General features: G+C 38.2%; 1 long non-coding RNA gene across 3 annotated transcripts in view; it reads left to right on the top strand.

The window, feature by feature from the left end:
- Positions 1–26,776, top strand: part of LOC311431112 — a 52,162-nt gene that overhangs the window by 12,388 nt on the left and 12,998 nt on the right. For all 3 annotated transcript variants that reach the window (XR_014689250.1, XR_014689251.1, XR_014689252.1), the window contains exons 5-6: positions 1,905–1,966; positions 6,778–6,902. This is a non-coding gene — a long non-coding RNA (uncharacterized lncRNA). The remainder of the gene's footprint in view (positions 1–1,904; positions 1,967–6,777; positions 6,903–26,776) is intronic.

The following is a 26,776-nucleotide window of genomic DNA, read 5'->3' as shown; positions in this document are numbered from 1 at the left end:
GGGATCTCTGAATAAAAATTTGTGTTAATATCTTTATACAATTCATAGTGATAGAGTCAAGCACAATATGCCACCCATTCTTCTTCTTCTTTTTTTCTTTTTTTTTTTTTTTTTTTTCTCATGGATTTTCTTTTTCATCTGCATAATATATGTACTTAAACTTCTTAATTTTAATTAATTGCTGTAGCATGTGCACATGAAAATGCAATACTTAAAACTAATAAAGTAATGACACTCCGATTTTTAGCTCAGCAAAACTCCATCAATTGTAAATAGAAACAGTAGTTGGTGAGATTGTTCTGACATTATGTTATTTGTAAGTGCAGTGTTCATAAGATTTAAAAACACCTGGTAAATTGTACAGCTGGACTCCTTGGCACCTGAATTAGACCCCAAATGTCCTGTTGTGTATGATGATGGTTGCATTTACATGGCTAACCACACGCTGGACACATCGTAATATGTAGGAGCATGCTGGGGGGTGGATTTAAGCTGAGGGTTCTTCTTCTCCTCTTCTCTTCTCTTCTCTTCTCTTCTCTTCTCTTCTCTTCTCTTCTCTTCTCTTCTCTTCTCTTCTCTTCTCTTCTCTTCTCTTCTCTTCTCTTCTCTTCTCTTCTCTTCTCTTCTCTTCTCTTCTCTTCTCTTCTCTTCTCTTCTCTTCTCTTCTCTTCTCTTCTCTTCTCTTCTCTTCTCTTCTCTTCTCTTCTCTTCTCTTCTCTTCTCTTCTCTTCTCTTTTCTCAGCTCCGCTCCGCTCCGCTCCGCTCCGCTCCCCTCCCTTCCCCTTCCCTCCCCTCCCCTCCTTTGCCTTTGTTTCTTTTCCTTTCTTTTCTTTCAGCATTGATATGTCCTGAGGGTTTTAGTGTGGTGAACAAACAACATGCACAGATGACAGCCTGAGGACTGCCCACATCACCCTACACAATGTCAGTAGTCAATCTGTGGTTAGCACTGAGTCATAACTATCATTTAAAACCACTTGCTCTGGTGGGCTTCTGCTTGCCTTCACTCGTGTCATCTACTGTGAAGCTGAAATCAACAATGACTAAAAAGAGGAGAGGGTAGACAGGTGGGGAGAAAGGAGGAGCAGGAACATACTGGTTTGGATACCAGGACAAGGAAGCAAAAGGGAGGCAGTTTTTAAAATCTGATTTCACTGGTACTGTTGAAAACATCTCTAACCCAGGACTTTTTTTTTTTTTTTTTTTTTTTTTCCAGTGGAGGATCTGTTTGTTTATATAACCTCTCACCTCCTGTCTTTTCCTTCCGTAATCCTAGATTATGTATTGTCTGAGACCCGGCCTCTCTTTTTCCTTTTTTCCTTTATTTTTAAAGCACATAGCTGATGTGGCTACTCTCCCTTTTGTAGCCTGCCAAGTACCACTGGATTACAAATAGCAAGAAGCAGAAAGAAAGAATGGATAGTTATTGACACTGTGTGTATAGGGCCACTGGCAGGTTTACTTCCTGCCATTTGGGTAGTGGATTCACAAATTCAAAATCAAATATTTCAAGCATTTCTGTTCAGAAAAAGCCACACAGTGGCTTAAATACTGCAGTCCTAATTCTGGCAAAACTACAACTGACATCAAAGTTAGTTTCTACTTGATTCAGGTTTGCAGGATTCTGCTTTTAAGTCCAAACATGTCATATATACATGTATGTGGCCTAATTGCCAGAAGTGCTGGGCAGCCCCATAGTATGTTGCCAACAGTGGGAGTGGAGAGAACTAGACAGTTTGAAATATGGTAGTTCATGAAATTATTCATGTTGTTTTCATAATTACATTTATAACTGCATCATCATGATGGGAAATGTTGATTAGTATCCTGAGCTGTTCATATAATTAAACAGTTCATAGGGAATTAGCAGACTTACAGTAATAGCACACTACTGTTTTTGACAGCTTTCTCTTCACATCTGTTTGAAGGATTGTGAGGTGACCACGATGTGAGAGCTCATGAAGAGGTAATAGTCTCCTTCCTTTGCATGCTGGCATGATCCTGTATCTGCAAAGTGAAATCGCCCCTGATGCATTAGTGTAGTGGGTGGCTGGGCCACCCAGAGGCCCTCTTTGCTACAGAGCATTTATCAACAAGGTGCTTGATCTTTTTGTGAAAACACTCATACGCCTGTTTCTTTTTGCCAAGGATGTCTGAAAAGTTTACAATGAGTCACTGCCACTTATTTGTAGCCAGCAGCAGACCACATCTGGGATGTACTGTAACACTTCGTCTGTCAAACTACTGAATGTGAGCAAATGCTTCCCATCATTCAAAAGTGGGAACTTGTGCGTTGTCTCTGATCCAGAATTCAGCTCTCTGACAATAAGCAAATAGCTTACTTTCTCCAACTGTTTTTTGCCACATGCAAAATTATGATGGTATTGGGAAATATTGGCAAAGCTATGTAGCCTGTGTAAAGTACTTTGAATGTGGAGCTTAAACATTACAATTATTAGTGAATATTGATAAAGAGTGTCTTGTCTTTTGGCAAGATGCAATTTCAGTGAAGTTCTGTGACAGAGACAACAATCACAATAGGTCTCTGCTAGTTCAGCTAAAAACCAGACTTACTGTTAGGAAGAGGGAGTTGGCAACATCTTTTTGGGCTGAAGAGATTTAGATTTAGAGGAAGTGATCTGTCTTTGGAGGTGGTTTGGCATATGGAAAAATAACAGGCTTATGAGTAGGTCAGACCTTAAGACCATCAGTTTGGTAGCCTATCTTTACTAATGGTTAGTATCAGAAGATTCAGGGGTGTAAGAACACCAAAATGCCATTGCATCCAATGGCATATACTTTAGGAAACACAAGAAAATACATGACACAATCCAGAGACTCAGTTTTAACTTCGCAGTACTTTCCATCTTGCCATATTATTTATTACCTCTTTTCAGCTGTGTCATAAAGAGTATGCCATCTACTAGATGTTGTTAGGGTTTTGGAGAGAGTTCAGAGAATTGTGGCAAACTAATCAAATGCCTAATCTGCATTTTATGTGAGCACTTAACAAATGCTTCACAAATATAATAACTGTCTTGTAATAATCCATACAGTTTTTGATAAAAACGTCTGTTTAAGACACTTCATATATGTATGGGATTTGTTTTCTGGTTCTGTTCTTCTGAACCACATTGAAATATAAAGTGTTGACACCTCCCTGATTTAAGTTTTACTTTTTACACTCATAGGTGTTTGAACTCATATAGCTTTTTCAATTTTCCGATGTTTTCCCTTATGGCAAATTTGCATTCCTTTTCAGGAATATGCCTTCACACTCTCACTCGTGAAAAGTCTGCGATGTAATAGTTATAGACAAGCACAGACACTTCTGCTAGTCTGCAAGCTTTATTGAGCTGATTTGATCCTCTCATTGTAAGATGTCAGTGTAAAAGTACGCGTACTATTAAACATTATGACATCAACAAAGACAAAGGTAATAAATTATTATTCTACAATGAGTTTTCTCCACCTTTGTGGGAAGCTCTGCTCTTCATTCTCTATACTCCACCTCAAAAAGTGCATACATATTAATTAGTGGAAAATAAATTTTATTCTATGATTTTTGGAAATTGCTGTTAAATTAAGATGATCTACTGAATGCTTGAAGGTAACTTGTATGAAATTTATATAGTATATATTGTGAGATCCAGTTGTCATCAGTAAAAGATTATTGTTTAAATGTGATCCCCTAATTTGTTTGATTTTTTTCTACCATCACTATTCTTTAAAAAGTTAAATCTGTTATTTTGGGGAAGTCTTTTGTACTACTTAGCAGATAAATTGACTTTATTTTTTCTCATTATCAGTTCAGCACACAATAGGTAATATTAATATAGATTCCTATACTGATATTGCACATCATATTGTGAAGGACAAGTGGAGAGCTTGTGGGTAAGAGTTAAGGTGTGAGCTGGTATGGAGACACGGTGGTGGGGGTATACTACAGGTCTCCGGTCAGGAGGAGGAAGTCGATGAGGCCTTCTATGAGCAGCTGCTAGTAGCCTCACGATTACGAGCGCTGGTCCTCATGGGGGACTTCAATTACCCAGACATCTGCTGGGTAAGCAACTCGGCCAGGCATGAGCAGTCCAAACGGTTCCTACAATGCGTTGAGGACAATTTTCTGATGCAGGTGGTGCAGGAGCCGACGAGGCGTGGGGTGCTCCTGGACCTCGTTCTTACCAACTGGGATGGCCTTGTTAGGGATGTGAAGGTTGGGGGCAGCTTGAGATGCAGCGACCATGAGATGGTGGAGTTCCAGATGGAACTAGGCAAAGGAAGTAAGGCTAAAAGCAGGATTGCTACCCTGGACTTCCGAAGAGCCAACTTCAACCTCTTCCAGGACCTGCTTGGGTGTATCTCATAGGATAGGCTGCTAGAAGGCAAGGGTGCTTGTGAGAGCTGGGCTACATTTAAGCAGCAGTTCTTCCATGCTCAGGATCGGTGCATCCAGAGGAATAGAAAATCAGGGAAGGGGGGCAGAAAACCGCGTGGATGAGCAAGGAGCTCATCAATAAGATCAAAAGAAAGAGGATGGTCTATGAAATGTGGCAAAGGGGCCTGTCCTCTTGGGAGAAGTATAGAAGTGTTGTCAGGGCCTTCAGGGACGCGATGAGGAAGCCTAAAGCCCACCTAGAGATGAGGCTTCCGAAAGAGATAAAGGATAATAAGAAGGGCTTTTTCAAGTATGTAAACAGCAAGAGGAAGACTAGGGATAATGTGGGTCCCTTGCTGAATGAGGGGGGTGTCCTGGTCACAGGAGACGCTGAGAAGGCAGAGATACTGAATGATTTCTTTGCTTCAGTATTCGCTCCAAGGACACTCCCCCAGGACTCCTCGCCCCTGACAATAGGACAAAGGGTCTGGGAAATGGAGGGCTCCCCCCTGGCAGACGTGGGAGTGATTCAGGAGTGTCTGAGTGGGCTCAACGCACACAAATCCATGGGTTCCGATGGGATTCATCCACATGTGCTATGGGAGCTGGCAGATGTGATCACTGAACCGCTCTCTATCATCTTTGAAAGGTCCTGGAGAACGGGTGAGGTGCCTGAAGACTGGAGGATAGCCAATGTCACTCCAGTCTTCAAGAAAGGCAGGAAGGAGGATCTGGGAAACTACAGGCCAGTCAGTCTCACCTCTGTCCCTGGAAAGGTATTGGAGCAGCTTGTTCTGGATGCCATCTCCAAACAATTGGAAGAGAAGAAGGTTATGAGGAGTAGTCAGCATGGATTCACCAAGGGGAAGTCGTGCTTAACCAACCTCATTGCCTTCTATGATGGCATCACCAGCTGGGTAGATGGGGGGAGAGCGGTGGATGTCATCTACCTTGACTTTAGCAAGGCTTTCGATACTGTCATGACATCCTACTAGTAAAGCTGAGAAAGCGTGGGATAGAGGAGTGGACAGTAAGGTGGGTTGAGAACTGCCTGACTGGCCGAGCTCAGAGGGTGGTGATCGGTGGCACAGAGTTCGGCTGGAGACCTGTGACTAGCGGTGTTCCCCAGGGGTCAGTGCTGGGTCTAGTCTTGTTCAACATCTTCATCGACGACCTTGATGAGGGAACAGTGTCTGCCCTCAGCAAGTATGCCAATGGCACAAAGCTGGGAGAAGTGGCTGACATGCCAGAAGGCTGTGCTGCCATTCAGCGAGACCTGGACAGGCTGGAGAGATGGGCAGGAAGAAACCAAATGAGGTTTAACAAGAGCAAGTGTAGAGTCTTGCACCTGGGAAGGAACAATTGCATGTATCAGTACAGGCTGGGGGACGACCTGCTGGAGAGGAGCTCTGAGGAGAAGGACCTGGGGGTCCTGGTGGACGACAGGTTGACCATGAGCCAGCACTGTGCCCTCATGGCCAAGAGGCCCAGTGGGATCCTAGCGTGCATTAAAAGGAGTGTGGCCAGCAGGTCAAGGGAAGTGATCCTCCTCCTCTACTCTGCCCTGGTTAGGCCTCACCTGGAGTACTGTGTCCAGTTCTGGGCTCCCCGGTACAAGAAAGACAGGGATCTCCTGGAAAGAGTCCAGCGGAGGGCCACAAAGATGATACGGGGCCTGGAGTATCTTCCTTATGAAGAAAGGCTGAGAGACCTGGGTCTGTTCAGCCTGGAGAAGGGAAGACTGAGAGGGGATCTCCTCAGTGTATATAAATATCTGAGGGGTGGGGGACAGAAGGATGTAGCCAACCTCTTTTCAGTGGTTTGTGGGGATAGGACAAGGGGCAGTGGCTGCAAGTTAGAACACAGGAAGTTCCACACCAACATGCAAAAGAACTTCTTCACCGTGAGGGTGACGGAGCATTGGAACAGGCTGCCTAGGGAGTTTGTGGAGTCTCCTTCTCTGGAGATATTCAAAGCCTGTCTGGACGCCTATCTGGGCAGCCTGCTCTAAGGAACCTGCTTTGGCAGGGGGATTTGACCCGATGATTTTTCGAGGTCTCTTCCAACCTCTACAGTTCTGTGATTCTGTGATTCTGTGATTCTGTGATCATTGGTGATTGACAGTAAGACTCATCTGCTTAATTTTTTGCAGCTTTAATTTTTGCAGAATAATTTATTCACAGATATCCTACATGACAATGCTCTAATTTCTACATGCTCACTTTTCATTTAAAGGTTGTTTTTTTGTTGTTGTTGTTTTGTTTGTTTATTTGTTTTTAAACTGTTCTTTGCAAAAGGATGCCAACAACATAATCGTTGCCACTTGCAAAATGTGATTTCTGGTAATTTTACTGTTTTTGTTTGTTTGTTTGTTTGTTGTTTGTTTTTTCTTCCCCTAGGTTACTTATAAGTGACACAGTTTTTCACGCTTAGCCGCTTAACTGAGATAGTTTCACAGAAGGTGGTGTATATCTAAGAAAAAACACTCTGCCCTTCTGAACTTATGTAACAACCTTGAGTGAAGGTGAGTGAAGGTTCCTTTTGTTTGGCAGTTCTTTTGGGTGTTTTTTGTTTGTTTGTTTGTTTGTTTGTTTTTGTATTTGTTTATTCGGTGGGGTAAAGCATGATGAGAAGTTTCTTAAAAGCTTTAAAGTTATGATGTGAAGACTTACTAAGCTAGTTAACTTTTTAAAAAAATAGTCTTTTTGTTTTAAAGAAGAAATTAATTTTGTTATTACATAAAGCCCACAATGCTCTGTATGTTTGTGTGTTTATATCATCTTAAACTGTCATTAGAAAATCAAATGCTATTGAACTTTTATGAGAGTACAGAGTGAAAACAAGTTACTCCCACTGGCAGAAGAGCCTTCGCTCTTCCTTCTACTGGGTAAAATGGTAGGTCTGTAGTAGCCCAGCTCATTGAAATAAAGAGGTAGTTTATTTCAGAGTCTCCCTGGCATTCAGAAGATTCTCAGCCTTTGATTACATCAGTTTTTATTGGGGGTAAAGACAGCAAATCCCATCTAGGACCACAGTTCAACAGGGTGGACTGTGTCTGTCTGCTCAGTCATGCTGGCTTATAAAAGAGTTGTAAAAAATGTGTCCTGAGATGGAAGTCTGGAAGTCAGGCTGCATGTGAGTAATTAGTTATTAGAAAATATTAAGAAGATTCTGGGAGTGAATTCGAATAATTTTTTTTTGTGTGTGTGTGTTTTTTTGTTTGTTTGTTTGTTTTTTTTTTTGTGTGTGTGTGTGTGTATGTGTTTTATTGTCTTTTTTTTTTTTAATTTATTATTTTTATTTTATTTTATCTTCAACTTGAAATCATATAAATAAATTGTTTTATGGTGTCATGATGACCCTCAATAGAAGGGCAGGGTCTAATTGTCAGTTGGGTTCTGCTTCTTTTCTGTAGTACTGTCTCTGGATACACAGATTTCATCCAAACATGCTTTAAGCATTCACTTATCATGCACTTCACTAACATGTTGAATCCCTGTATGTTCTTAAAATCCTCTTACTTCCTTTAATTTGTATATTTGTTCCTGTGCCTTCTGGAATTATTTCCCTCCTCTTGTCCTAAATAAGTCCCTTTTTATTATGCAGTTGCCTCAAGTCTTGATTCTGTTTTATTGCAATCTTCCAATTTCAGTTTAGCTTGCAATTTTTTCCTTTGTTGTGCCTTTTTTTTTTTTTTTTTCATGTGTAAAAGCTGGCATGCATTCCAGATTTCATTGGTAGCAAATTCTTAGATATCTCTCTTTTCTGATTTAAGTCATAAGAATGGTCAGCTTCTACTGTGTAGGTCTTGCTTTTCTGCATGGCTGTTGCTCCTGAGAAGTTCTTACAAAGTCTTCTCCCGTGTCTTGCCTGCAAATATATGTTATCCACAGGGATGACTTTTTCCTGAGTTTAGACATCTTGAGGTAAATGTTGTACATTACAGTAAGAAATGAAGAAAGAAAAAGGGAGGAAAAAAGATAATCTTTATATTCTTTTCCCAGTGCTAGAGGTAGATGAAGCCCGATTTTAAATCTTAAGGCTTGTCCTGTTCTGCCTACAGTTTTGTTTCTATTATTTTTATCTGCATATATTCTACATTTTTTTCCATGCCTTCATTGTGTCATTTCTGTAATTTGTCCAGTGTCCAAGAGCCAGATCCATGTTATCACTGATTGCTAAGAGCTATATTGCAAAGCTTTCTTCATGAGTACTACTGCAGAATTTAAATTTGTTTTCTGTAAGTATAAGAGTAATTCATGGTTTTGCCTTTAGTAGTATTTATAGGTAGTGAATCCTAAATGCTTCCCTAACTCTGTGATGCTAAAGATGTGTGATTTGTCATTATAAATGTTCTAGTATTAAATCCATTGAGCTTCTGAGTCTTCATGAAAAACTTCATGAAGGTAAAAATTTTGGGATTATGAATCATAGAAATGCCTGTTTTCTGTATATATTGTGGTCAAGGAAGAAACGAAATAATGTTTTTAAAAGAACACCCTGGGAAAACTCATATTGATTTTATCTAGCCTGCCCTGCTTTTTCATTTTTAATCTTAGTGCTTCTTTTATAAGATGTGTATATTTCCTCTTTTAGTGTTTTCAGTAGCTTAAATTTACTCACCTTTGGTGACATCAAAAATGGTTGCCACAACTTCTCTTTTAAGTTCCTGGACCTCCATGAAGATACTCAGTGTCATTCCCATAAAGGATAGATTAGAAAAATCAATTTTACTTTGATGACAAGTGGAAAAAATATTTTTTTTTCTCCTACATTCTATTTCAGGATGTTTTATTCAGAGGTATATTATATGACAAGATGTAGTGCTGCCTGGAATCTGATTTTCCTGATGCTTTTTTGAACCTACTTCATATTGGTGGTTCTCTCAATGTCTTTTCTTTAAGGACTTGTTCATATTTTCTCAGAAGAGAGTTACAATCAATGGTGGGTGTGTACCTTGACAGTAAATGTTCACTGAGGCATGAATCTCAGTCATATTTATTTCAACAGCTTTATTTTAAATTTCATTCCAACTTTTACATGATTAAGCCATATACTTGATCATGAGGATTCTGTTTTTTCCAGGCTTAAAGTTTTGAGATTGCTTTTAAGACTGAAGTATGAAATGCAGATAATCTGTTCCTAACATGTAAGAGCCACCTCCTGTTTTCCTTTCCTGGTGTGTTGACAGAATATATGTTCAAGAAAATATAGGAAGATAGTGCATATGTAAATAATGCACATAGAATTAGTCCATCAGTTCCCCTAGTGAGAGACTGTGCTATCATTACTAGTGGAGCTTCAGAAGGTTTCTGCATTTGGGATAACTGATTCTTTTTTTTTTTTTTTTCCCCTGTAACCTTTTGTCCTTACCTATGTGCACTGTGTGAATGGAAGAAAGGAGAAGAAAGATGTTTCTGCATGTCAACTATCAGGACAGAAAGCAGACCAAAAGTCTCTTGTCTCTTTATGTGTTTGGGGGAAAAGGAATAGTACCATATATAAAGTTTTTCAATATTCCCATATTAAAATAATATTCCCAATGTCTACTAAGGCACCAAGGTACTGTGAAAATAGATTCAAATGCACTGACAAATGTAGTGATATCGGTACCTCTGCAGTAGATAAACACACAAACATAGAATGATTTGGGTGGGAAGAGACCTCAAAGACCATCTAGTTCCAACGCCCCTGCCATGGGCAGGAACACCTTCCACTAGACCAGGTTGCCCAATGCCCCATTTGACTTGGCCTTGAACAATTCCAGGGATGGAGCACGCACAACTTTTCTGGGCAACCAATTCCAGTGCCCCACTATCCTCAGTAAAGGATTTCTTCCTTAAATCTAATCTAAATCTGCCCTGTTCTAGTTGAAAACCATTACCCCTTGTACTATCGCTATACAGAATTATTGCTATAATTCTATATCAAGAATTCTTCCCCATCATTCCTGTAGGCACCCTTTACAATACTGGAAGGCTACTATAAGATCTCCATGGAGCCTTCTCTTTTCTAGGCTAAACAGCCTCAGCTCTCTCAGCCTCTCTTCATAGGAGAGGTGCTCCAGTCCTCTGATTATCTTTGTTGCCCTCCTCTGGATCCAATTCATCAGATGCATATCTTTCTTATGCTGAGGGCCCTAGAGTCAAACACAATTCTTCAGGTGGGATCTTACAAGAATATTTTACATATCATGTGAAAAGTACAAAAATTTCTAAGAAGTTAGGTGTTAACAATAAACAATATGAACATACAAGATAATATTTTTTAACATAAAATTCTTCATGACTGAAACTGTCCAGACACTTTTTCTACAAATACAGGTACTAGCACAGATATAAAAATCTGGAAATTAGAAAATTTGACCTTTTTAGAATACACTCACTGTATTACTGTATTCAAAGTTTTGAGTTTTGACCACAGTTTTCCTAAATACCCCCTTTTTATTTTTTTATTTTTTATTTTTTATTTTTTTAGGAGTACACATGTATCTAAGGAAAGCATAAGTTTCGTCTAGGTTCCTAACTTATCTGAAACACATTTTTTTGTACTTGTGTATGGATGGGTATTTTTCAGTTACATTCCTCTTGCAAAGGGACTGCTATGTTAATGCACAGGGATTCCCCTTGTAGATGTTTTATAACTTAAATGTGAACACTCAGGCTTTTTTTTGGATGTTACAAGATTCCAGCCCAACAGAGTTATGTGATATTACCCTGGAACATAAAACAAAAGCTGGGTTTGACTAGCACAACTCCTCAATATATTGTTGGTTTTGTTTTGATATTTATACAGACCAACAGGTCTCCAGATAATGAGGATGATGGAGAGATGATAGCTTGATTATCCCGCTGCTGTGCTTTTGCTTGAAACTGATGAATCCTTCACACTTTTTACTATCTCAGGCCAGTGTTGCTGTGGAGGATGATAAAAAGTCGTAAAGATGACATGTATGCTGTCCTGTTCCCTGATGGGGCTCCGATGTATTACCTGGATCTAATTATCTCATCTCTGGTTGACAGAGAGGCTTCCATGGCATGCTTTCCATCACTGGGAGCCTCCGCCAAGCTTCCAGTGGGCTGTCTAATAGCTTGATATATTTTTGGACCTCCTGCTCATTGGATGAACAAGCTGAAGTAAATCATGTGTTGACTTCGAAGCATTTATAAACTGTAGAACATTATATTCTCATCAGAGCCATAGGGGCAGTAAACTATAGTTTCTCTGTTGTGAAACATGGTTTTGGTTATGCACTGTGTTACTAGGGTTGTACTTAAACAATAATACATCATTTGTGGCACATGTCGCCTTCTTTATTGAAAGGCAAAACAAAGAGTTGAGGACAAAAATCATTACTACTTTAGCAATTTTTCACAAAATGCTTTTGTTTTGTACTTGACACACAGATGGGACATTGTACTGCAGTGCAAATGATGTATAGCAGCATGACAAATTTCATTTCCTTTATAAAACAAGAATCAGAATAGTGGACGAATTTGGAGAAATGGTGTTAACTTTTTTGCTAGTGTTAAAATAAATAGGGGAATAAATACAAAGTAAAAGAAAAAAAAAAAGAGGTCTGCTCTGAAGGAAAAATTCCTCTAGGAAACAATTTGAGTCCTTTAATTGTCTTGGAAGATATTGATTAAAGTGCTTAAATGAAAATATTGAAAACAATAAACCCACTTGTGTTGGCTTTTGTATTACCTTGATAGTGATAATCCATAGCCAAGGAATAAATTAACACAAGGTGATACACAGAAGCTGGACTGAGAGAAACAATAGAAGATCAGTTTCGAGGAAAGCAAAGTATATTCTTAGCTCTGCTTTCTGTCATAGATTCTTCAGTGCTTCAACCATGGTAAAGAAATACAAATGCTACTTTCTCAGCCTTCCTGTTTTAGTTTTAGTCTGTATCATTTTTTGTATATTACTATATGTTATGTTGCACTGTTCTTGGGGGATCCAATGAAATGTTTTGGAGTTTATTTTTTTCCACCGTATAACCTTGCCTTTTTCTGTCATTGTGATTTGAAGAAAATTTATCCAAAGTCTTTGCTCTGTGCTCAACCACTGAATTTTACACATTTCCATGTTATTATTAATCTTCAACAAGAAAACAAGAATTGAATTGCTGTAACATGAGAGAATCCCAACCCATGCACAAGGACACCAAAGTGTGAAGAGTTGTTGTCTGCACAAGAAACAGCATAAACTAATGAGAAAATTTCAGCTTTTTTCCCAAAACTTTTTGTGAAGGCATTTCATCTTAGTCTTCTTCCAGGTACAGCTGGACTTCAGCCCCATTCTCCCACAAGACATCAAAATTATTTTTGTTTTTGTTTAAGCAGGGGCTCAGTTAAATCTTTTTCACAATAGCAAAAGCTAACAAACTATATAACTATTTGGCGTTGTTAGTGCAGAAATCCTCGTTCTGGACTGCTGTATCTAGATTTTGAACAATTAAGTTTGAGGTTGTTCACACCTACTAGTCTGGGGGTGGTGTGTTGGGAAGATAAGGTCTGTCTGCAATGTGAGTCTGAGCATGAGCTGTGTTTTGGAGTCTTATTTCCTCTTTGCTACCAAAATTTTGAAGTATTATGAACTTCTGTGAAGTAAGTCAGGAAAAGATACCCATGCTAGATAAGAGGACAAAAAATAGGAAACTGTTCTATGAGTAATGAGCTTGTGAAATCTATGGCTAGCTTCAGTGTAAATGCTCTGGTATCTAACAATGCAGTTGCTAAAGGTGTAATCTCTACCTTAATCAGGGCCCTTATTTTGTCTCTTTCCTGTATTTACCCCTTTCCATGAAATTTGTTTTAATTCTTTATATGTGCTCCTCTGATACATTTGAGTCAATTCTTTCTGGCAAATTTGGTTGGAATTAGCCTGCAGTATCAAAAGCTTTGGAGACACACAAAAACATGAATGAAAAAATATGTATGTATGGCCAGAAAATTAGCCTAAAGTAATGTATTGTGTTTGCACAACTGGAACCAGGGACTGATGAGGATTATGCTGTAATAACTAAGGAACAATTTGTAAAGAAATATCAATTGCATAAGCCTTAGTTTCCATTAGTGTCTTGCTTCATCTTTCCCCTAGTGTAACTGTGTTATGAACTGTTGGCATAAAACTGGCACAAAATTATGCTGCTTGCTTTCCCTGCAAATTCACATGGTGTTTCTTAAGTTATCACGTATGGTGTCATTTAATTTAGCTACAAGCTTAGATATAAAATGCAATGTTTTGCAGTATTTTTATTGTTTTGTGGTTAAGGGTATTTCCTTTTTTCCCCCCCTCCTGTCTGTCTCTACTTATGTCATACAGAGCTTGTATTTTATCCTCAGCTGGTCTAAGTTGACATAGTTTGTTTGACATCAACAGAGCTACAGTTATTTACACAAACTAAGAATAGGGATATGTGTGTGGACCAGGGTGAGTCTTGGAAGAGAAAGGCTGCTTCCAAGAAAATATCCAGGCTGGAGGACTTGCCTTGAAGTTAATCATTTCTTCTTGGCTCTGTATCTCTGAAAACATGATTTGTTGCTCCAAATGCACTACCGGTACAGCTGGGTCTTGCTCTATATTTGGTCCCTAAAAGCCTGAAGAAAGGTGAGGTATATGAAAGAGGAATGCAGGGTTTGTCACACATCTGGGACTTCAGCATAGTCTGGGCAGACTGTATTCACAACCTAGATCTTAAATGGATCTGACATTTAAATAGCCCTTGTGTAGGGTATACATGTATAAATCCTTCCTTACATACTTGGAAATTATTGCATGAATATAGAAAATGTATTCCTTTGGATCGTAGGAAACATGTTTTTTCAACTTTTATCCAAACTGTTTAACCTTTTCCTTATCAAAACCAGCTTTCTGGATGTCTTTGGTGTCTGTATGTACCATCTTTCCCTCCAGCAAGATGAAAGATGCCTGACTAAAAGAAATCCCAGGCTGAGAAACCTTGGTCCCTCTGTTGTTGCAGGTAAGGACTAAGAAAATGCTGCGTCAATAGGACATCTTAAAAACCTAGAGGGACTGATGGGGTAATTGCTTCTTCTGTCTTCTAACTTATTGTAGGTAGAAGTTTTTGTTCTCCTAATGCAGACATCTAAACTAAATGAGATCAGCCTTTTCATTGACTCAGCAGCAGGATTTGTCCCCAGAACTATTACTATCTCCTTGATTTAAAATTTTCACTTTATACATTTGCTATTTTTTAAATTTTATCTTTAGTCTTTTTAACTCTGTTACATTGAAGTAGCTTGGTATTGTGCCATGTTTTTTGTTCTTGTTTTTCTTTTGTTTTGGTTTTGGTAGTGCTCATCCATTCCTGTCAGGGAACTTCAGATAACTGAGACATCAGACAAGGAAATATTGGATTGTCTGTAATTGTATAGTTGGCAGCAGTTGGAATAGTTGTAATCACATACATTAGCTGCTAAAGTGCCTATTGGGGGGTTCAACTAGAAGGAGAATTTTGACAATAGTATTGAGGAGGTGAGATCCCAAGAATCACAAAGGATACAGGAAAAGCTAATAATAATTGTATTTTGGATCCAGAGAAAGAAAAGGTGTCAGGCAAAAAAATATGCTTCACAGAAGCTGTATCTGCTTTCTATAGGAAGACGGAACAAGTCAGGACCAAGCCCTGTGATAGCCATAAACTGCCAGCTGTGGCAAAAATCATATGAATTATAACTTGCTATGGCTCGTTGTATGTTGATGCATAATGGATAATAATTTAATGAGAACCAGTCTTCATTTGTTTTCCTTTTGATATACAGCTGCACGCCTAAGACAGTCTTGACCTCATAGCACTTGCTAATATCCAACCATAGTCTAGGAATTAGTACAGAGCAGTGAACCCCAAGCTTCAAAATGAGCAGCGTGTCAGGAGTGAGATACGTCTTTCCTTTCAATGCCAGGAAAATGTGACTGGAAATGTAATTCATTGAACATCTGTGCCATGCCCTCTGCCTCATCAATCAGTCACAATAAATGTTTATGTGTGTGACAGTGAAATAACCTGAAAGCAGACAACTTGAAAACATGCTTAACACATCAAATCTCCTGAAATTCTGAGATTCTTCACCCATCTATGTTGGTTCTTCTATAGCACTTGGAGTCACTAGGTGAAGGATGCATTGTGAAATACTGCAGGAAGGAAGTCTCAGACAGCTGATACGATTTTACATGTGTTGGCAACCATGGGCACACTTAAGTTAGATGTTGAGTGAGTTGTCCTTAGTACTGATGTGTGAGTCCTCAATGGGACACTGTTACTGTTTTCACAGATCCTAATTGTGGGTGATACAAACATTGCTAAGTTTACATGCCATCCCTTCCCCCAGTCTCTTTGTCTGCCCTGCAGTGCTATGGCTGCTGTCCCACTAGGGAAGGTCACTAAGGAAGATCAGCAGCAACTAGAGTAACTGCTCTGGGGAGGTTTGAAAGCCAGCATTCTGTGGGAATAGGGTGGGGTTGGAGGATCCTGAGGGACAGTGAAGAGACAAGCTTACCTGAGTCTTAAAGGCAATCTCCTTTCAGGACAAGGGGGTGTCAGGCACTGTAGTGGTCTTCCCAAAGGTTGGTGTGCGTGCACTGCCTGCTTGGGTTTTACCTTCAAGAAAAAGGAATGGGAAATTACAAATGTCCTCACACAAGTGTGCAAGTGAGGTCTATAAGCCTGAATCAAGTACTTTTTGTCCTTCCATGATAGACCTGGTGGTTAGATCTTTCTGTGAACTTCCACCATCTGGTCCACTTAACTTTCCAGTTCATGTGGGTTTTGTGGGTTTTTGTGCAATATATGGCCCTTTCTGAATTGCTTTCTCTACCTCAATACCAATTACACATAATTTTCGTATTGCTACTTGAGGTTTTCCTTTGAAAATAAGTAGTCCAAGATTTGCTGTGTAATGAAGGGCTAAGAGGGAGACAAAAATTTAGTTTCTTGCCTTTTTTTTTTTTTTTTTTGAAGTCAAGTAACAATTACTTTCCACTAATGAGGTCTACCAGGCAATTTATTCTCAAGCCAGTTACCTGATATGCTAACCCAATACTAGTTTGTAGCCAAGAGTTATTGTATACCCAATATGAAAGTACCTTGCATATTACTTCACCAGAGCACTTCCATCCCTCAAGGTCAGTCTTCTCTGACATCCTGATCTGGTGTGCAATGGTGAAAATCATTTATGAGCTACTACTGTTGTACAATGGAAAGATAGTTTAACAAGGGAAATGATTTGGAAGTCAGATGAAACGAAGTTTAGATTTTACAGGTCAAAAGGATTTTGAATGTCTTTTTATTATTCTGAGTGCATTATTGCAAATATTCTTGACCAGAGATGCAAATAATATGTAATGTTGGGGTTGTGCTTCCTTCTTTTCCAATAAACGTGGTGGGTACACCTAGAAATTCAGTAATTTAACCTTTGAATTACTTCATCTATGTTTGCACATTGCTTTATGAATGCAGATCTTACTGAAGTCATAGTACTAAGAAAAGAACCCTTTGTCACTACTTGTTTTACATAGTACAATTTAAATGACAGCGGGAAGAGTATATCAAGTTTCATTATGGAAAGGTTTGAATGGTGCCACTCCTTTTTGGGTGGGAGTATCGGATCATGGTCGTCTCAAATTCAGTAGCAGTTTTACTAAGTTATGTCATACCAGGATTGGGCCTGAAGTTGCCTGTTCCAGTAGTTCCTTTGAAGTATGTAGCTCTGAACAGTCTGCCCAACATTGTGTTGTATGGGAGCTTAATCCAAAAATTAAAACATAATGAAACATACCCTCATGTCTTCCATCTACACCTCAGGTAAAATTAACTGTCTTTTGGCCAAACTACTGAATAGATTTTAAGCCAAAGTAAACGGACATGTTACACAGTGTCATAAAAATCATCATGCATAAACATCTTTTTTTACTACTATTAAGTTTTATCTCACATGTAACTTCTCTCAATTGAAAATGAAAGTCTCCTTGACTTTCATTTGCAATGTCTGTTCAGGCTACCAGTGTTTTAGGCTATGTATGTTTTCCATGTATAAAAAAGGCGTAAAGCAAGTGCTCTACAGGCACACAGTACATAGAGCAGGAACAGTAAATGCCCACTGAGGTAGTGTCTCTGGTTGGAATTAAGATTCATTTATATTAAACTAAAAATAGACAACCTCTGCCCTCTGGAGCTTGTATTAAATGGTTTTGATGAAACCGGGAGGGAAGGAAAGGGAGAAAATTCAGAAAGCAAGGGAGCTGTAGCAGGGGGAGTGTCAGTACGGGTCAGGAAGCAAAGCAGTCACCCTGGTCCAGCCATGTGGATGCATGGGACTGAATTGCCATGTGTGCCCACACCTTGAATTTCAGCCCTCAGGGTAGACAGCAGGAGCATTCTGGTCAATCGTAACTGCCTAGTCACAGTCCATCAAGTTAGCTGTAAAAACTTCTGGTTCAATTAAATATAAAATCATTGTATTTTCACACAACAGTTAATAAAATAAAACTCATTAGGAATATAGCATTTAGACTAGAGCAAGTGGTATATTTTTAAATGTCACACTCAAAACCGCATTTCCTTTAATCAGCATCTGCTCTGTGTTAGACTGCCTAGAAAATCCGGTGCACTGTTGACAATAGGGGAAGATGAAAACAAACAAACAGGAAAACTACAAAAGACATGGTATTAACATCAAAGTGCAATAATCCTGCTCTTGCCTTGGCATTTGAAAAATGTCTTTATTTTGGCCCTAAACAATTTAACTTTCTTTCCACCAATTTTGAGTTTGGACAACAAGGGAGAGGGTGGAAAGTAAGTAGGGCATTGAATGTAAATTTAAATGTGAGATTAAAAGACAATGGAAAGGATAATAAACCAGTTTGAATAAATTAAAGATTTTTTATGAAAGCATATCATCTGCACCTATTTGGAACAGATTCTACAGAAAGGCTTATAGGACAGAAGTGGTGAGATCTTCTCACAGTATGTACTTGCACAAATAGCATCAGTGTTTCTGAGCAACTTAAAGATAAGTAATATGAAAAACTGTATGAGAAAATTGTGAGAGCACACTGTGAAGAAAGGAAAGAACAGACTCCATGTGATCTTTTTCCTATATAAACATATAACTGTTGTTTATTATTCAGTAAATATTGAATGTTGGGATAAAACTTGTGTAGATAACTTAGTGTTACAATGGGCTAAAAGCAAAGGACCATAATTCTATTGTATTTAGGCAGTAAACTGCTAAATACCTAGAATGAAAGAAGGAGGGGACTTCTTTAATCATTAAACTAGGACTTAAATGTGGAGGATAAACATATAAACTCTAATCCCATTCATACACACATCAAGCTCTAGAACTAAAATCACCATGGTTTTGTGCCCCCTATTCCTATTAGGAAATATTTCTGCTCAGATGGTTAGAAATCCTCTTGTAATTTCCAGCATAATTGTGGCTGGTTTACACCTATTTGTTTTGTGTCAGCACTGTCCTTCAATGTGAATAGCTTTTTTACTCCCTGCTGTTTACCCCCTGATACATTTATAGACAGCAATCATGGCACCTCTTAGCCTTTGTTCTGCTCTGTTAAACATGCAGTGCTCTGTTAGTCTCCTTTTGTAAAAGAGGTGCTCCTTTCCTTTAGTTATTTTGGTTTAGCACCTACCCTTTAAACTATTCTCCCTCTGATGATATGGGGCATAGTGCTCTGTGAGTCCTTTTATTTATAAAATATATAAATATAGCCCCTTATATAAAAGGGCTTTTATTTTTTAATTTTTATTTTTTTATTCTCCCCCCTCTCCTTATTGCTGGGAATACTGAACCTGATGCACCCTGGGATAATATATACTTACTACATTCAAGGATGCAGAAGGATGCAGTGGTGACTAGTGGTCATCCTGAAATGGGCTTTTCTAATTGTTTCTCTTCCTTCAACTCCTGCCCCTGATGATGCCATAGTTTATGGGAGGAATTGTCATCAATATTTACTAAAGGACAGCAATAAAGGTTATTTTGATGTACACTCTGTATCCAAATATTAGGCATCAGGTCCAGGCCTGTTGCCCAGACTCCTGTCTTAGCCTGGGATGACTTATCTTGTGGAGATGGCCATTGAGTTGCTTTTTCTGTTGGTAGAGGTACCAACCTTTTTGATGTCCATCAGTAAGATGGGATGAATGCTGTGAAGGTGCGCACTGCTGTCATTTGAGCTGGTGTCAGGACTACTATCGGTAACTGGTCATTGGTACCAGTCTTTTGTGTGACGTTTTCTGTGACAGCAACTACCTCCTGACCATGTTGTCAGTAGATTCATTAACATTTTCTTATCTTTTGATTAGTTACTGATAACTGGAGTTAATACAGCTTCTGAAGGCCATAAGTGAAATACAGGTCCTATATAACAAGATGTAAAATTTCATCCGTGAGCTAAAGCCTAGGGACTTGAGAAGAGACTGAAGTGGCAAAAGACAGGCAGCACAGTAAAATACTAGATTAATTAAAAAAAATAAAATAAAAAAAAAAGGCTTTCTATTGTTGCTGTTAGTTGTTGTTGTTGTGAGGATGTGCCTATTAATATTTTAACAGGAAATTCCCACAAAAAGCTTATATGTAACGTAGGTGAAAAACCTGTTTGATAGAAGGAATTAGGGACTATTGCAGCTATCCTTTTGTTTTCCATTTTTGAACCCAAATGTACTATTTCAGACTTTTCAGATTGTGCAGATTGGGTTAGCAGAGGCCGCAGGACTGGGCAAACACATATATTATGTACATTTGTGGGACATTTTTATTCTAACTTTCTCTAAAATGTTGTAAACTGATGCTAGGATGTTCAAATTGTGTAATCTGAAGTAGGAGATAAGAAAAAAAATATTCAAGCATGCCATAGTTGTAACAGATTTTTTAATTCCCCATCATTTGACTTTATTGCACTTGCTACAAACTGCTAGAATGTTGTTCCTAAGGGAGAACTCATTGCTAGCTAGCACATATTTACAATGGGTACAAATCATGTAGCAGAGAATGCCCAACTTTCCTGATGACCACTTGTGGCACTAGCACTTTGTCTATGTCTGCACTAGCACTTTGCTATTTCCTACTAAAACTATTTTCCAGGTCATAACATTTTATTTTATTTACTATAAGGAATATACGTAGAAGAGCATTTGAGAGCTCTTAGGAGTAGTCCTGCAAGTGGTTGCAAATATTGTATGAATGCTCACCTGTGTTGTACACACATCCTTGTGTGTATGAGGAGTATGGATGTTTGCAGGCCTCCACATATCACTCATCACAGGTATACCAAATACCTGATGGCATGCTAAACCTCACACAGTAATATTAGAGCATGTGAAGACTTGTGTGCCCATTGTATCTTGGGCTCTACTTGCACGTACTCTTTACAGCAAATCTGACCTGAAAAAGACTTTGGATGGGGTTTGGGCCAGATGGCCTTCAGAAGTCCCTTCCAACCTGAATTATATTTCTATTTATAAACTTACCACTCGATTTCTTGTACCTTCGTCTAACGCACCATGATGCTGTTTACTAAGGCAGAATATTGGACTAAATGGTTTTGAAATATCATCCATCCTGGCAAGTTCTGTATTTCTATGTGCAAACAGGATTTATTAGAAACTTGATACATATTAAATGTAGGTCTTTAGAGATCTCTTATTTACTTTGGGCAGGTAAAGATTGAATTGTCATGAAAGGTATTTGACTCCATTTTGGAACGTAAAACAGAGGAGGATAATAGAACAAAGAGAGGAAATCAACACCAGTGGTAAATGGTAACAGACATTACTGCATGCCCCTTCTGACTTTGCAAGTAGTGAATGTTTTGCATAGTTATACAAAGCAAACTTTATAGTGTCACAAGCCTCATAGAGATGAAGAGGGGTTGGGAGGGTGCTTTTGTAATCTTGTCAAACTTGTTTCTGAGTTCTTTTCCCTGACAATTATTTCATTTCTTTTTCTTTTCTTTTTGGAAAGAGTCTGCTATTTTATTTTTTTATTCTTTTTATTATTGTTTTCCTCTCAGTTACATACCACAGGTGAAATCTTAACTGTTAAAACTTTTATTGCCAATGTGAAATGTTGTTGAAGGTGACGCACTCCACACAGATTTCCACAAGCTATCTCAATATAGGTAATAGCAAGGACAGGACTCTGTGTCACTGAGCACTACTCCCCCACGCCATGGCTGGAGCCAACGGAAATGAGGTTTCATCCTGGTGCTATGGTGAGCCCTTTTTTTTCACCCACTGGAGACTCATTAATGACATGTTCATGAGAATATCTATATGTGAATGATTGGCTGAGGCTGCACCTGTAAGAATGCTTGTTTCAAAATAGGATGATTTCTTGGTAATTGCTTTTATTAAATCCTTTTCCATGAGTTCTGGGGCTTTCTTGAGGAGAAAAAAAAAAAAAAAGAGGTGGAATTTCAACCCCTTGCATCAGGTATTAGCAAGCATTGCAGTATCCTCTGACATATAGACCCCTTTCTCAGAATACCCATACTTGTTTGTAACATCATTAGAGGACTATAATAGCCTCTCACAAAACTCTTCTCAATGAATACTTTCATTTTATTTTGAGATAATACATGGTGCAATTGATAAAGATTTAGAATTTTATTGTATCTAAAGTAGATTAAAGGAAATTTTTGTATACAGTTTGTCTGCAAGTTAGCAGAAAGTAGAGTAGGAAGATTTACTCAAACTTTCCTTTCAGGTCTTGAAACTTGCAAGCAAGTTTATACAATTAGTACAATCCCACACAATGTGTAAGATAACTCTTTTGGGTATATCTTAATGGTAATGTAAATAATGGTAACATAAATAATGCTCCATACAGAACAGCACATATCATTTGTTCTGCAGTCTTTGTTTTTTATCTAAAACTTTGTTTGTTTGTTTTTAATGATTAATCATGTTCATTTAAAAATGTATGCAGGAAAGATTTTTTATTTCTATTTTTCACTGATAAAAATTTGCAGACTGTCTTTTAAGCCTTCTTGACAGTGCCATTCTTTGCTCTCATCACAGCACAAAGAAACACTGTTATTTACCCTGGGAAACAGGTGACTGAACTTATAAAAATCACTACAGGACAAGATGTATTGAGGCCTTGCATAGAATGACAAATTCTTGCGGGGTTTGCCAAGAAGAGACATATTGATTTTTAAATGATTAATAAGGAGAATATAATTGTATTTCATTAAGATGGATGGGATTTCATTTAGTCTGTCTTCTCCTTTTCCACTTCAGATGCGAAAGGAAATCAAGTCATCATCAATGGCACCTTGTGTTAGCCTGCCATGGAAACGAGGTCATTGATTGAGTAAAAGAAGTTTCTGAGAGGCTAGCCTAGTCTTTAATGGAGTTGCTAGCATAGATAACGTGGCAAAGCTAAGAGCACTTAGTTTTTCTTAAAATTTTGAAAACAACCAGGACTAGGAAGACATTGATACCATCTTTGTGCTGGACTTCAATGTTTTTCAAGTTGCATATTATCCCAAGTAAATTGAGTTGGGCATACAAAAATGCAGGATTACTCATTTATTTTTATAAAGTCATTTGAACTATTCCGCTGTCTAAGCCTGCGGGACAGATAGGCTGAAAAAGGGAGGAGTTCAAAATCCTGTAATCCAGGTATGTTCTTGGTATTATCAAGAAAATCTCCCTAGTGTATCCTCAATCATAAGCATGTAATTTACTTTTCAGTGGATTTCTATGTATTTTGCAGTTCTGGTAAAACTAAACCTGTACTTTCACCACCTCCTGAAATTGAGGACCTTGTGAAGGAAGAAGCTCTGTTTTAGATCATCTTTTCAAGTAATAGCTTAATAAACAGAAGATGAGGGACTTGGATTTACTTAAAGGTACCACTCTAATGCTGCAGACAGAGAAAAAGCCGGGCTTTTCAGTTCAGCCAAAGTGAGGATGGAGGGGTGCAACCATGGATAATTAATTAAAAACTGATAAAGGAAAAAAAATGGGTTTTGTTTTTGCATGAAATTTAGGTGAACTTAAAAAAATGGGGAGCACAGATTTTTGGGTATCTTAGGTGCATTAATTATGTTATCTCAGATTACTCATGCATTCAGGCATTGTGAAGTGAACCGAGAGCTACAGTTGAAAACATGGAGCATGTTATCAAGCCCATGGAAGAAAACTGAGACAATGAGGTAGAGTGAATTATGTTCCAAATCAGGTTAGGAAGGATCTGTGAGTTTGTTCCTTGAGCAAGACATTCATTCATTGAAGGACTTTGAAAAAATCAATTAGGATTCATACTAGAATGGAGAGGGTTTTTTGTTTTTTTTTTTTTTTACATGCTTCCTGTGAGAATTACAGAAGTTTGTACAGTTTCCTGTACAAGTCAGAGTTACTATATCCTCCCTGCAATGTGGAGACACAAAAGTATGCATAGCAATTAATGGAGAATGAAGAGAACTTCTATTTTGCATATGCTAGGCTTCTTGCTTCCACAGAGACTGAAGAGAGCAAGGGATTCTTAGAATATTTAAAGAAGGGGGAAAGAGAGGAATCTGTGGTGCAAAATGCAGACCACAAGCTTGTGCTATATCTGTGGAAATAATGATTTTGAAAGAAAATGAAAAAACAGTATCTAATGAAGCTCTCAACCTCTGCTACGGAAGATTGCAGAATGGTCTCAGCTTTCCACTTGAAATAGTTACTGTTCCTGAACCCACTATTTCAAAGGCAGGAAAACTTACTTTCTCTCTTTCTCCACCCACCCTGAAATGAACTTAAGTTTCCTTCAGGTTGCAGCTGCTAGCCTAAGCATATACAATTAAAAGCCTTCAGTGTGGTAGCTGCATTTTGTAATACAAAGGGGTTCAGCCTCATGATCTTGCACCAATTACATCCATCTGTATGCATTAAATACCCAGGAAATGACTCTGGTGGTGTAAAACATGGTATAATTCTCTGATTGGAGGGGAGTTTGTTAGCTGATGTTCTGTGGATTAAGAGGAGATATATACATTTAAAGCATTATTGCAGAATATCCTATTTTACTCAGACATGACTTATCTTGATAGGTTTTTAATGAAACATCAGAAAATAAACTAACAACAGCAAATAGAGAAATGAATGATAATGTGCTTTTGGTCCTGGAGTTTGACTCTGGTGACTACAACAGATCAGAAAATTTTGAACAAAATTGCCTTCAAAAGCCAAATTTTGGTTAAAAAAGTTTCTTAAATTTTGGGGAAAAGGACATTGTTTTATATGGAAGTGTCTAATTTTAAGCGGAAATTCTGTTAACATAGAGAAACACTCATTCTAAAATAATTCTTAAATAAAAACTGTTTATTAGCAACAGTCTAGGATGTGTCTAGAATGTGATAAGGTTTGTATCTGTTTTCTGAATCAAGCAGGAAAGGACCTGGAATCTGTGTCTCCTGTCTTCCAGGTTAGTAGCTGCTCTGGGGCAGTGAAGGTTTTCACTTGTCTTGCATGAAATTTTGGTGAACTCAAAGTCTTGTTCCAAAAATGGATGGAATCATTTTCAAAATGTGAAAACATTTGTGAGATGGGAAGAACATTTAAGACCTTGCTCTAGTAAAAATATCATCTCTGATTTTATCTCCTTTTTTTTTTTTTTTTTTTTTTTTTTTTAGGAGAAAAATTCTCCTACTTAATCTACATAGACGCTATTCCTATAAAAATTTGTGACTGCATGTTGAACCCAGACCAGTGTTAAAAGTAACCACTACCTGATTTGTTTTATTGTTTGGTTAAATCCTTTATCTTTGTATTTCCCCCTTTTCCTTTCTTTCCTTATTAAGCCTATGAATATACATTCTGGTCTTCAGTATTTTGTTTAGAGATGGTTTGGCATCGTCTGAGATGCCTCTCATGGGCTCTAACATAAAAACTGAGAGTATGTAGAAATTAGATATTTAACAAAGGGTTCATTTGTTCTGTAAAGTTAATTAGTCACTCTTGACTCTCAGATTAGATTCAAATTAAATATGGGTCAATTAACACTTGTTATTTTGTTAGCTTCATTTCTGACCAGTCATGCTGAAATTGTCACTGAAAGTAATAAGTTTATTTAAGTAGAAACTAAGATGCAGAATTAAGTTTCTAATTTTTACTAAATCACAGCACTTTTTTTCAGAGCTTGAATCTGTTAACCCTTTTTTACTTTGGATGGGTAACAGGCCTAAATAGGAGGAAAAAGTGTGTCACAGAAAAATTACACTTTTTACCTTATATTATCTACCTAATGGATTTACTTTCCAAGCATTTCAGTCTTATTGGCCAATACATTACGCTGTTATATGTTATTGTCTGCACAAATCACATAAATTAGCATTTAGCTTTGTATAATTGTGGTTATTAAATTTTGAAATGAAGTCTTGCACTCGGTCATTAACCCGAAGTCGTATTCTTAACAGAAAACATCCTTGTGTTTTTGGTTGTAACCAAAAAAGATCCTTACCTTCTTTCTGAGTGACCTGATGCTTTCTATTTATCAGCCCACTCACAGTGTATCACTTTTACACCAAGAAAACTTCTCAGGTCTAAGGTTTTCTTTACTCATATTTCTTCCAAACTAAAAGTCAGGATAAGGTCTCATTTCATTTTATTAGGAAAAAACAGTGCAACATTCAGCATTCACCTACTTGATTATCACTTGCTCTGTTTTCACTTACTTAGCTCATGGGATGTTACTGTTATACTGCTGGTTATCATGGAGCCTGCTAATTAAGGCATGCTTTCAACTTTACTTTAGTTGAACTATATTCAACATTATATACATACAAACAGAAGACCAGACAAACAAGCACACTGTTTCAGGTTAGAAATTACTTTCAATGTTGATGTTGCACTTTTTCTTTGAATGCTGCTCTGGTTTCCCCACCATTTTTTCCATCCTCCCTTTCAGTCCATAATTTATTTTTATTGGTTACAGTAAGACTGCAGGCTTTTCTACAGCTGAGCACATCTGCTAATGTTTTGCTATTGATTCCACATGTTCACTCAAAAGTGTATAATACTCTGTTTTAATCATTGCCTTTGGCTTTTCCTCTTCCCACTCTGAGAAGTGTCCTCTGCCTCTGGCCTGGCATGGCCACAACCAGAAACTGATCCTAATTACATCAAACCACTCTCTGCCAAAATGCCCAAATATCTGTAACATGTTTGAATAACAACTGTTGGGAGGCATAACTCCATCCAGCTCCCTGAAAAATACTTCAAATTATCAACTGTAGATGTGCTGACAGGAAGAAAATCTTGTGGGCATGGTAGGAGGCTAAGCTGGCCCAAAAGGGAATACCTCAGCAGTACAAATGTGATGCTATTTAAGTCTGTCCCCCTTCGACCCCCCCCCCCCT

Source organism: Aythya ferina, assembly GCF_964211825.1.
Source record: "Aythya ferina genome assembly, chromosome: 2".
In the NCBI taxonomy this organism is placed as follows: Eukaryota; Metazoa; Chordata; class Aves; order Anseriformes; family Anatidae; genus Aythya; species Aythya ferina.
This window is presented reverse-complemented; position numbering and strand designations above follow the sequence as displayed.